At 33.9% G+C, this 14,203-nt stretch overlaps 1 protein-coding gene across 1 annotated transcript in view; it reads right to left on the bottom strand.

Moving 5' to 3' along the window:
- The window catches only part of LOC116346851 (muscarinic acetylcholine receptor gar-2), a 108,534-nt gene that overhangs the window by 88,514 nt on the left and 5,817 nt on the right, over positions 1-14,203 (bottom strand). The window contains exon 2 of the mRNA XM_031777100.1: positions 4,838-4,946. The gene's annotated coding sequence lies outside the window, so the exon portion shown is untranslated. The remainder of the gene's footprint in view (positions 1-4,837; positions 4,947-14,203) is intronic.

Raw genomic sequence — 14,203 nt, 5'->3', positions numbered from 1 at the left:
GTAATTTAGTAAATCACCACCAGAGTTCGCAAATATTACAATTGACGCCTTCTATGAGTAGCAAATTGAAAGAATTTTCCTCAATTTCCTACCTTGATGAGCTAAAAAAAAGGTCTTCACTTTTTGAATAAAAAATCTTAGCAAATTCGAATAAATTTCGCGAAAAAAAATTCTCATCCAAATCACAGGGGGGAGGTAAATATTGATGTATTACAGAGTTGTCAAACAATTTGCCAAGAATGAAGAACGAATTATAAATGATGGGAAAATTACAACGTGACATAAATTTAAAAAAACATTCATAGGATCTAATCGATTAGTATCATGATCAAATGTTAAAATTTACGCCTAAAAAATATTTATTTACATACCAGTCCTCAGATGTTATGAAATAGTTAACCGGTTAATTAAGATGACTTTAGATAAATACAAAAAGGGTCATTGTTCTTGTGACCGGTTGCAAATCTGACCATTTTTCATTGACAAAGAACCTAATTCATCTCCGAAATCATCGGATGAGGGGTTTCTGGTTGGCCAATCAACAAAAGGGACGAAATTGTTTTACGAGGGCATGTTTTGTATACACAATCATGTTGGATGCTTTGTTAGTTTTGGATAAGAAAAATGTTCAAAAAGATTTCGTATATGAGAGGGGGGAAAGTAAGTTGTTTAGATTTAATAGTTGGTTTTTTGAACCTTGCGCCACTTGAAAAGGCCCATTTGTTTTCAGAGCAAACAAATAAAATCCTTAAATTTATTTATATTCTCACCGAACGATTTACTATTTGCACAACAAAATATTTACATATGCCAAACACGGTATAAAATTTGAACGGAAACTTATTTCCGGCAGTTTGTCACGTGTCAAATACCAAAATCACATGAAATCCACCGAATCCACATGAAGAAGAAGAATAAAAATAGACGACATTCACTAGAATGATGAACTTTTTATGGCATGTTTATTAGAAATAATATGTGCAAATAAAATCCAAAAAGCATTTAGCATTCACATCATTTATAAAATGTAAGCAAAACGATTGGATAAGTTTAACAAGCGTTATTGATTTGGCATATTATATGCACACAGTTTGCAAACAGATAGACAAACAAATCAGTTACGTATTGATATTAGCATCCATTGATCGCATTCGCATTCATATTGTATGTGAATAAAATTGACTTATTCCAACGAAACGAACGAAATAGAAATGAAGAAAGAGAGCAACACATTTCATTGCGGAATTGTGTCATATCCAACGGCATTGTATAAGATAAATAAGAAATAATATATGACACGTGAAAACATTTCTATATGTGTACAGAAGCGAGATTTTATCGAATTTTTTTTCAGCTAGTTTTAAGCACATTCACAATTGAGTGCGTCGGTTGATTTAAATTGAAAAATTGTGTATGTGTGTGCCAACACGGTGGCTGGTTTCCGTGTAGTTAAAACATGGAAAACCACACGTACTCGGTTCTACAGGGACATTTTTTGAATTTGATTTTGTCCCTGACAAACGACCAACGCTTTTCATATGCAAAACAAAATTCATTACTATCATTCGCTCACTCTCCAAAGATAGTAAATTGAATTCAAAAACTAAACCCATCGCTTGTTTATGCGAGAGGCGCGCAACATCTCGATCTTGAACCGTGTACGGCTTGGTGTAAATATCTGTTGGGTCCCACTATATCTCAGACACACACGATATATCACATCAAACTGTGTTACAACCATGAATAGATTATAAAAGCTATACAACTCGAAATGGAGCGAGTTAGAGAGAATGAGTGGCAACCACCAACAACGATAGTCGTCCCGGCATCGGCATAAAGTGTTTGTATATATGCGTGTGTGTGTTTATGTGTATATAATATTTATATTTTCTACGGTTTTTCATTAAAATGGATACAGTTGACAGAAAAATGTATATCAGATAACCTTTTTAAGCCACTCTGTTACCCTTTGCTTGTACATTTTCCCTTACAATCAAGTTTGTTTTCGTTTGCATTCACCAACTATATCACCGAATACAACCTTACACAATAACACAGATGAATGTGATTTCTGTTAAGACACAGAATGAAAGATACTGCGACTGAATTATTTTGTGGTTGTTATTTTTACTCTTTTTACTCCCTTCTTTATATGATTTTTCATATTCTTGGCCCTGAATATTCGAAAACATTTTAACCTTCGCCGTAGAAGGCCCTTTTACAAAAATCTATTCCGTAAAACACAGAGTAACAGTGAATAGATTGAGCTACAGCTATAGAAGTGCTATTTTCATAGCTCCTATTCATAGGTGCTATTTGTGAACAACGCATACGGACAGCGACTTTATGATACAATTCCAAACGAAATGTATAAAATGTAAATAGAACAATAGACTTATTGATTTTAGTTTTTTTTTGCATAAACAAATCAATAGGTCTATTGTCCGAAATTGTATAATAAAATCGTTGTCCGTAAGCGTTGTGGCAGTAGCACTGCTATAGCTGTAGCCCAATCTATTCACTGGTAACTTACACAGATACAAAAAGTAAGTATAATAAAGCAGCTACCAGAAATCGCGAAAGCTTGACACAATATTTGATGGGTTCCAACAGTTTTGGCACTTTTTGAAAATGGTTAGTATTAGGAACAATTCAAAAAGGTGTGTCAGTTTTAAAATTTACCAAAAATGTATAATGACGTTTTTTTGATTTAAAAATGCATAACTGACCAAAATATGGTGTCAAAAAATGTCATCGAATAATAAAAAAATACATACAAAAATTCGTATCGAATTGTGCACTCATTTTCAAAGAGTTCGAGAACTTTTGGAACAAACCACGTATATACGATTACATTAAATAAAATGGATGTAAAGTTATAAAGTGGCTTGTGTAAGTTCCGCTTGAACTTTTAAGTTAAGACCATTTCTTTTCCGTTTCTTTTTCTCTTTACTCTTTCTCTCCCTCTCACTGAGCTATCGTTCGTCGTTGTATTTTCTTTTCATTTTCGATAGACAAACGTACATACTATTAAGATCTTAGTATATGAGATTTTGAGTAGACACAAAGAAATGAACAATATGTGTGTTTTTGCCGAAGAAATGTGTAAAATCAAACAATCTCATCAAATGCAATCATATATCAATTCTAATATTCGTTTAAATTTCCGTAGCATCGGCCATGTGTCACTTTCTCCATCTCTCTGTCTCTCTGTCTCCTCTCCATTCATCTTTCAATATTTAATAAAATGCGATCGATGTGAAATTTCTCTTTCTTTCCACTCACACATTCGAGTATAATCGAGTGTATACAATTGCGACATGAAAACCATTTCCAATGAAAGTGATTCTTGACAAAAAAAAAGAGAGAGAAAACAAAAAATGGTCTCGTCACGGAAAAAAAATACAAAAGATCAAAGCCTGGACAACGCAATGCTATGAAACCATGAAATATGAACAAAGTTGATGATAATGTTTCAAACAAATCAGATTTGTGCCATTGTGTTTTACTAAAAGCAAAAAATATCCACAGTTTTCGTTTTTGTCATGCTCAATTTATCTTATGAATGGAAAGGCAAAATTCAAGTTTTCGAAACGACCGTCCAAACTGATGACCGGGTGCTGTACGCTCTTTCCAAACTTGACAAAGGATTATTTGGTTTTTGTGTGACTCTTTCATAAACTTTGGTAAGTTCACCTACAAGAAATTAAGTCGCAAATACGGACACAATAATATGGGGTAGCGCGTTAAACTGCGTCGAAAACAAAACACATATTTTAACCGGAACTTGAGTTGTGACAATATACTTTTCAAAAATCTTCATTGATTTTCTTCACATTGTTTATGTGGCTCGGTCATTCGGACGTGTTTATCATGGCAAAATGTGGCCAAAATAAACAACAACAACAATAAAAAAAGACGAGAGAATGAAAAAGGAATGGTAAAATATTTATATGGTTATTAATTTTATGTATTTTTGATGGTGTTTCTAGCGTTGGCCTTATCGCCTATTTCTGCTTTATGCATGAAATCAATAAAAGATGAAAGGATTTGGCTATTTAATTATATTTACTGTTGCTTACGTGAGTCGATTAGACAAACGTGTTTATATTTACTCAGGCAAGCGTGCACGCGTTATCGCTCGTTATATTGTTTCCAGCGACTCGGTTTCGATTTGAATGGGCTGTCGAATGTATTTTGCTCTGTGATATTTGATAAAATGGAATAGAATTTGTGTGTGTGTGTGTGTGTGTGTGTTCGATAGTATATAGCATGTTACAGATATCTTGATATTTCTGGCTTTTCTAGTAATGAATTTCATAATCTACGAGTCTTTCTGCAATCCGCTAATGAGTCTCAATATGATAAGAGCCGTGAAATTAGACTGACAACTAAATTTCGATTTCACGTGTCAACTACTTATTCGATTCAGGTCGAATATCACAAATGAATATATATTCTCATTTTTACTTTCTCCGCATTTGTCCTATTTCGACCGAGAAAAAGCGAGAAATATAAATACATAATATGCACACATGTTTACACAATAACCTAATCTAAACGGTCGTGAAAGAAAGCTCAAGGATTTTTGTTTCGCGCCGCAATACCAAAACCATAATATATTTCGTGCAAAAACAAAAATGTCTTATACATTTCGGTAGAAAAGTTGATCAAATATATGATACGTTTTTCACCATTTTTCGGCTATCTTTACAAGTGTGCCTTTTTCTATGGTGCGTACAGTTTCACAAAACATAATGCTGCTGAATGTACGAAAACTTAAATAAGAGAAATTCGAAATGTATTCAACAAAAACCAAAGCATATATAATACATACCATTTTATGGGAATGCTTCCAAACTATAACAGTCGCTTTTACAGTTGCACAAACCGTGAATTTATCCCAGCAAATTCATTCGAACACCAGCAACTCGATTTCTTCACTTCTGAAAAAAAGTAGAATGAGACACGAAAAGCAAAGTGAAAATAAGAATTTCGATTGGAACGCCAGTGTTAATTTGACTGTTACCAAATTGATTAAATGAAATGGTTTCAGATTCAGAAATAACTTAATTTTTTGTTTTTGATTGAGTCATTTTCTTGGCGAATTGATATTCTTATCTTGCAGAGAGAGAGAGAGAGAGAGAGAGAGATCTTGCAGAGAGAGAGAGAGAGAGAGAGAGAGAGAGACAGAGTAAGACGGAAAGTGAAATGAAAATACGGGTTGAATATTATATTTAAACACAACCGCGAAACAGAATGGAATTTTCTTCTAATAAAGAGCTTTCACCGAGCTCAGCATGATATCAAATCATTTCTAAATGGATTGAAGAAGGAACTGTCTTGTATATGTAGATACGTCTTTATATATGATCTAGTCGTATCGTGATTGTAATCAATAGAAAGTTTTGTGCTCAAGTATGCACGCAGTTGCATGAAATGCTTTCAAACGCAAAACTTAGCAAAAATGTCGAATAGTTTTATCATTTAATCACGCCCAATTAAATACTAATTACGATGAGCGAAGTGGTTCAAATATTAATTTACTATTTTATTGTACTTTCGACTTTTTGACATTTCGAATCGTCAACCATAAAGAGAAAGTGAGCTAAAATACGCACACAATTTGACCGAATACGCACATTTCTAGGGAGAGACAAACAATAGAATATGGTTAAGATTAGAGGGATATTTTATGCTTTTAGTCAAAAGCAACGATTTGCTGAAAATACAATTAAATATAGCTCAAAATCAGCACTTAAACCAGACACCCTGAAATAAAGATAACATTTTCTCAACATGGAAAACGTTTAATTAATTATTTAATATATCAACGAGCATTTCTTTTATTTCACTCAATTGAAAAGTTTGCGAAACAAAATGCCGAGAAACTTTTTACATTTGTAATTAATGTGCAAGCTGCGAAAATACGTATCCGTTTTGTGTGTGTATGCTTTCTTTTTTCGTTTGCAAATGGCTTTAATTTATGTCACAATTTATCTGTAATTGGTGGCGATCGTAATCGAAATTTAAAAACGATGTGCAATATTGAATATAATTAAGCGCATCAAACAGGAACGAATCTATTTTAATTTGAATCGGGTCATTAGTTAATTACTTTTGGTTTTTAAATAAATCACCTCATCATGCATGGGATAGATAATAATTCTAATTTAAATTAAATTGTTTTGAGATAACTAATTTGATCATCTCCTGTTTTGTAGTTTGTAACATGAGCAAAAATTGAAATCACCACCGTTTATGGTTCTATGTATGAGCGACGTGAATTGCAGTAGATAAGTGAAGCAGGCAGATAGAGGAAACGACACACGCAGCTACAGGTGGTCGAATTTTAAATGAAGCTTAATTCATTGGTTGCATGACAAGGGAATACAACACAACAAAAAAAAAACTTTGTGCAAAGTTTCAAAAGATACTAGAGATACTAGAGTTTCACTAGAGTTGCAGTGATTATGAAGTAGAGAATGAGCTCTCACGAATGGTAATATGTATAGTATGTGCGCGTATATTTTCAAGCCAAACTTGTACCATCGTCGTTTCGTGCAAACGAATGACATTTCAACAATACCATGAAATGTGATAAATTTGTTGAAATATTTACTGTGTTGTATATATCAGCACCTGTTTTTGTGCCACAAAACTATCTATTATCTGAAATCTATATAACTACAGCCAAAATAATTTATGAGGAAAAATCGCATAAAACGGCGATTCGATGCGTTGTTTTGCGCAACATTTCAAACAATGTGTATTTGTTTGATGTGGCTCTGGCTCTGGCTACAATGCAACCGAATTGAATGAAACCGTCATTGCCCTGATTCCGTCGTCGACCATATCCTGTACACCTTTAAATCACACTCTACTCTATTCACATACACACAAACGCTATCCATCTCATTCTCAGCCGCTTTCATTTCAAGCTTGATTTCGAGTCCATGGATATCGAGTGGTTCATTACAAATGTTTGAACAGATGCAATTGCATCTCACACGATACCACATTTTCGTTCATCTGGCACTTTTGCAAACTCAACCGCGATGGACAGAAAAAAAGAAGAAGAAAAAACACAGAGAACTGAATGACCAAATGGAGTGAATGAGCGAACGATTGTGGTGTGATGTGACGCGCGACACAGCTCACAATGTCGAATTCTATGATGCAAATCTTTTCAGTGGCTGCCCTATTGAATTTAACCATTTTCGACAAGTAGTAGTTTCAATGTAATATACTGTTGCTGTGCGAGATCAATATTAATGATGTTGTCTGAAATGGTAACACGCATTATGCCTGCAAATTCGAGAGAAATAACGAAGCAGTAAAGTAAACAGCAGAGCAACATATATCAGCTTGTTTGACACATGCAATATATCACCGCGAATTCAACGTGTGAAAAGAACTATTTCTGTAGAATGTAGCGCATTTTGCCACTTTCTCTCCCTCCCTCTCTCTCGTTACAAACGATTTGTTATATATACTATGTTGTGGCGTGAAATGAACTAGAGATAGAGAGAGAGAAGAACAATAAACAATGAGTGAGTTGAGGTTTTTGCAATTTCACTGTACATTCGCAGATTTCCATACCATACACACAGAGACAAATTGGAATCCACCTGTTAAAATTGATTCACTCTATCGCAACCCCGCAATCTCTTTTTTTCTTCACATTTTTTTCGATTTCTGTCGAAAAAAATATTTTTTTTTTTTGTTTAAATCACTAAACATAAATACATGTTTCGATGCCATCGAGTGAGTTCATTCAAAAGAGAATCAATTGCTTTTCATGAACGTCACATTCAATATACTGTGTATTGACCAAATGTGTAAGTGTGTACATAAAGTGCTTTTATTCTGTACAAACATAGTTATTTCGCTTTTATTTGCAAACACCCCCTTGAACCAGTCACATTTGTTTGCATGAAGTGGTACCAAAAGAAAAAAAAATACTCACGATTCAAGAGGCAGACAAAAACTTGACGACGACTTGCTTTTCATTTGCTTCATTCAATATTGTTTGCTTCGTGTCTTTTGTTCATTTTCGCCCGAAACTTATCTTGCAGGGGATAAGTGCTCAAAATTCATGTCAGTGTGTGTGAACAGAAAATTATCTCGTATTTTCGAAGGGGGCTTAAAATTTTATGAAAACTTCATATAGCGCATTCCAACAGCCAAACGAGTGTGCTGTTGTCAGTGAAAATTTATCAATTTTTCTTCCTCTGTGTATCCGCTATTGCTTGTTGGCAAAGACAAACAGCAATTGCTCGGCACACTTTGATGAGCATGAGAAAACGATGAGATGGGGCGACACGCAACGCACACCAAACGGCCGTACCAAAAAGTGCGGCAAAAGCGTTACATTATTAATTTTTTAATATAAATTATGGCAGTATTGACATCATTTGTCTACGAATATACTGTCGTTGTCGTTGCAACGATAATCAACATCATGAGTTCATATCTTTCATCTTCTATTAATATTCATGATTTGTGAAATAAATTGGACTCTTGCCACGGATTTATTTGGCCATGCAATGGAATTCTTCATTCAGCGCACATTTTTCATGTTCTTTATGCTCACTTTTTTGGTTGGTTCAGTTAAAACGATTCGTGGGATTAATACGAATGCCGTCGAATACGAAATGAGATGCCACAATAATTCCACAATATAATGGAATACCATGCCATTTGTATGTATTTTCGTGAACGAACGCTGTTAATTTTAACCGGTAAACCACAATATACACGCTCCTTTCGATTGAGATAGAAAAATGAACTTATTTAAATGTTTTTAGCGTGTAAAGAAGAATCGCTCCAAATTCTCATTTATTACAAAATACAAGAGCTCACACTATTTTAAATATTTTATCATCAAATTATGCAACCAACAACGATATACTTCACCATTTAGTCAATTATTCACAATGTAATTTATTAAACCGAACATTTAATATTTAATTTTTTTTGCTACATTTGGTGAATTCTACTTGAATACTCATAGATGTTAAGCGCGCGGATCTTTTAGTGCTTCTTAATTGAACACTCGTACACACCTCATGTTCGACTGGTTAAATTTAACGAGTCCAACCCAGAAATTTGAACCGTAACAAGAACAACAAACTACACTTTACTTTAGAAAACTTCTCAAAAATCCATTGTCCATTTCAACATTGATGCAACGATTTTTTTTCGCATTCGTAACAATGTTTTGTCTAAATAAGCATTTTCACCGTGCGAATGATTGAGACTTGTACGTTTACTACATAAATTCAAGTTCATACATTCCGAATGGCATTTTGTCATTTAGTTGCTCCGTTGATGCGTTCGTAAAATTGTTGGCAAAACAATCGATGCTTGAAATTTAATGGATAAACATCATTTTCGCGTAGGTATATTTTTCGTCTCATCATTACATGGCTCATTTGAATGTTTCACTTGGCTCATTGTTGCGAGGTCAAATGAGCATCATTATCACGATGTGATGGTGATGATGAAATTGCACGCAGCGCAGGTTATGACTAAAAATTAAATGCTATACACAAGAGGTCAATTAAGTTTAACGATCTGAGCAAATGAATGATAGAGAGGACGAAATGAAAAAAAAAAATGCGACGCAAAAAACAGAAAGAAAGAAAACTGAGATTCCAGTAGCTATAAAAAGAAACAAGTGGAAAAAAGCAGAATGAGCGAATCGGTCGTTATTATACTCTTGAATCGGATTGGATTGCATATAGAATGAAAATCTTGTGCAAGTTTTTTTTCTTCGTCGAACACACTAAAAGCCCCCCAAGAATCAAAATATAACCAGAATGGCATTAAAGGCACTAAAAAAGAATCAAGAAAACGGACAAAATAGAACTATGAGCCAAAAGCTAAAAAGCCATTGTGCTACAGAGTTGTATTCGCTCAAAAAAAGAAGATAGACACAAAAAATACACACCATTGTGACGATGTGAATGAATTCCATTTCCTTATTGGACGTTGGTGTGTGTATGAGAGCATAAATTCACTACTACATGGTTTTTTTTCTTCTTATTATGAATCGTATATTTTGCCAATTGCCTTCAAATTAGAAAGCGCATGAAAACTTCACGCGTATAACACTGTTGCATCGTTGCATAGTCAGGTATTGTGCAGAAAATCGAACCCATCATATATAACAACTATATTTTTACAACATTTTTACAGCCTCAACTGGTGGCAAACGGTAATAGCGTTAAATGTTTCTTTCTTCGCTACAGAGCCACCCGTTTCCATCTCGGACGCTGAAAACTTTGATCAAGCATAGCACATTGGAAATTGTCTTTCATATTTTATACGTCTAACATAATACAATAATCGTCTATATAACCGTGTATATACGTTCGCATTTGACTTTTCAATAGTTTTAAAATAGTTTGCGGTTGGTTTACGGTTTTCGTGAAATTTTGTTGTTGCAGCAATTGTAACGCTTCATTCAACATTTGAAAATGGGAATTAGAAGTCCTTTAAAGTAGAATCATTTAAATAAAGACCATAATTGAAAAAATCGAGATGAGTAATCAAAAAAAAGAAAGAAAGAATTTTTCTTACATTGGAAAAAACTGAAGAGCAAAAAAAAGGTCTTCACTTTTTGGCCTAAATCCCTAGCAAATTCAAAGAATTCTTTGAAAATTTTCAAGAGGTAACCATTTGTCAGGGGGGTAATCGGACCCCTCGGACCCCCGCTGAGGACGTATGATAAAGACATCGCATAAAAATGCCATTACCAATCCAATTCAAAATATTGCAATGAATAAATGTTGAAATTTGTATTTCCTCCTGTGAGCATTAACCAGAGTATGCTTTTTGTTATTGTGCAGAAGTTTGTGCATGAAAATGTGAACGAAATGTGTTTTTTTTGTTCATTATTAAATGATTTGCGACACAAATGTAAATAAAACCGTCAAGTGCTATACACAGAACTGGCTTTTCAACAACTCAACAATAAATATGTATAACATGTATTTTACGTTGTACATATACATCTCGTTAAGTCGATTGCCGACAAGTGGAATTTATCAAATCAAATAAACGCGGATATTTAACAAATATTTGTCAAATTCCATTCACTCAAGAATGTGCCAATTTTGAATCATAAACATTCGCACATGCATCGCTTCATGTAAAATGCCTCATTGAAACACGCACCTTAAAATAAATCATTCGAAAATTCTTGCTCTCTCTAAACATTTAATTTTCCAGTTATCGCCTAGTTTTGAATTAGAATTTACAAAGTTAATATGAACTGCACGGTGATTTAGTAATACTGAATTAGTATTTAATATTAACAACAATTTGATTTGTATTTGTTGTGCTTGACTTTATGTATTCGAACCATTACCATGTCAAATGTCACTATAGTGAAACTACCATTCCCCTTTTTTCTCTGTCTCTACCATTCACGTTCGGTGTGTCTAAGTCTTTATCGCTCTACTGCTCCCGGCGTGATAAAGCAGATTCTTGTTATTAGAGCATAACATGAATTAGTCTAAATTTAAGCCGATATATTCTGAATTTGAGTTGTTGATAGAAGGACGAGATATGATCGTTGTAGCTGGAGTTTAATGCCTGCATTGAAGTGTACTTATGAATTTACGGTTGAAAATAAATCATTATTGGATTGTAAATCAGTGTGCACAATATAAATGGATGATAAAGGGGCTTACGAAATGGATACGAGCACCAAACTATAACACAAACCAAAATTACAATACACTTTATGCCATGCACATAATAACAACCACAACTTGCAAACAAGGAAACGTTTATTATCAAGAATTTCATTATGTTTACATATTTAATAAGGAAAATTTATTTCAGCTTTTAATGGTGTTAAGGTGGCGTTCGACCAGATCAAGTAAAAGCGTAAAAGAGTTAAGGTGAAACCGACACACACAGAGAGAAAGCTATAGTCAACGTTTATAAAGTGAAATGGAATATTCTTACCATCGACAACAGAACATGAAGGAAAATGTGAACAAGAAAAATCACCAACAGTGTCAACAGCAAGTACCTAAGCAAGCATAAGCAAAAAAAACAAGTGGAAAAACCAACAAAAAGTAACTACTGTTAACGGGAATGTGATAAATTAGCAATAACAGAAGAGTGAGCGAAAATCAAGAGAGAGAAAAAAAACACCGCACATCGTCAACAAGTTGATTTTTTATACACGCTTGTTTACTTTATCAGCTATTTACAATTGATTGAATTGCATTAACGGTTGGTAGAACGAGAAAAAGTAATCCTAATAAACTTTAAATTGGTTTGATTGCTTTTTCTTCTTGAAATCAAAGTTCAGGCAAAACTTTTTACTCTCACACCGCCGCCGTCGTTGTTGTCGTTGTAGTTTGTTTTGTTGCATGTTGACTTTTGTGAAATTTTTATAGGAAATTAACGATGGCAACAAATTTCAGATTTAATGAAGAATTCCCATAAAAAAAACGATTAATAATTGTGATGGAATGAAGATAATAGTAATCATTGATGACGGTCTCTCTTCTTGTTCATTGTTTAAATCCATACTTTATTCGCTTTCATTCAATGCATTATATTATGCCATGAGGTCAAGAAGTTATCTGATTGACTATTATCATTCAAGTCTTTTTGTAGATTGGCATTCGGTTAACAAATGACTGAATATTGTAGAGCCAACAATGCCACACACACACACACACACACACACAGCACATGCATCACATCTATACAAATGCGTGACAACGAAGAAAGCCATCGACATCTCGAAAGGAAACAAATAATGTTCAAAAGATAGTACACGCACACGCACATAAAAAATTAAATTTAAAAGCATCTGGGTTATCATTAGTATCACACGTAGACAATGGAGAGAGAGAGAAAGAGTGATATATATCGAACTAAAAACAACGGACGAAAGAAAAATAATGAAACGAATAAAGGCGAGGGAATGGTTCGAATGTTTGTTTTAAACTCAATTATGTTGTAAACTTTTCTCATGTCATGACATTGTTTTGAGTCTCGAAACAATGTTTTCTCCTTCTTCTTCTTATCCACCCTATTTCTATCTAGTTCTTTTAGGTTTTTTTATTTCTGTCACTTATGTAGCTGTTGCGTTGGTTATGTTTACGGTGGAAAAATCGTATTCATAAACATCAACAGATACAACATTAAAATGGTAAGAGAAAAAAAACTTTATCATCACCATCACCATCACATTTCACAGATCAAACATAGTGTAATGAATTGAAAAGTACAAAATCAAACAGATATAAGTCTATTTGCATTGTATATATTGTAGATGTAGGTAAGAGTTCTGGTGGTTTCTGGATTTAACTCCTTTGGAAAAATTTCTGAATAAAAACCTTCTGACGCCAATGGTGAATGAACACTACAAAGAAAGGACTTTTTTTCCTCTTCACTTTTTCTTGAAAGCAATCTGAAATGAGTAAAATTGGACTCAGTGTGCCTCTGGAGAATTCAAAATTGCCATCTCCTGAAATGCCCACGTACTACAGTCTACAACGAATAATTTGAATGCCGTACAAAATGAAAGAGCGAGCAAAAAAAAACTCATTTTATAACGAAAAAGAAACATATTCTCAGTAGAAGGAATGACTACAATTCATATCTGGCAAAAATGAAAAATCATTTGTCAATGAGTTTGTTGGGCTTCGACCGAAAGCACACTCATACACACACATACAGCAAAAGAATACGGACTCCGGTTGTGATAGCAGTTGACCCGGCACCTTCTTCGATGGCAGCTTCGAATATCTCTGACAAGACATTCGATAACAATACACAGTGTGCCAACATTTGATATTGACATGAACCATCGATGAGGCGTATCGTTGTCAATCACACGAAAATTACATCTTTTGAACACAGGAATGCTTGATTTCTCAATCGAAATTGTCTAGCTTGTCATAGAAATATACACATACACATCTATTGAAAATATCGAGAGGAGAGTATCTTTTTATTCAGACATTACTCAGCTATAAGCGCTGAATAACATACTCTCTTCTCGATATATTCAATAGAAATAGAAACATAGAAAAAAAAAACAATATGAAAATAAAAAACCCTAACACAAAGACACGATGGAAATATGTAAAATCATTTCTAAAATGTAGCCAATCAAACTGTGCACAATCATATAAAAGAACAACAAAATTCCAAAAAAAGCTTC

This window comes from Contarinia nasturtii, unplaced genomic scaffold (assembly GCF_009176525.2).
Source record: "Contarinia nasturtii isolate CC-2019 unplaced genomic scaffold, AAFC_CNas_1.1 Cnas_scaffold_1699, whole genome shotgun sequence".
In the NCBI taxonomy this organism is placed as follows: Eukaryota; Metazoa; Arthropoda; class Insecta; order Diptera; family Cecidomyiidae; genus Contarinia; species Contarinia nasturtii.
The sequence above is the reverse complement of the archived record's forward strand: the minus strand, read 5'-3'. Positions and strand labels throughout refer to the sequence as shown.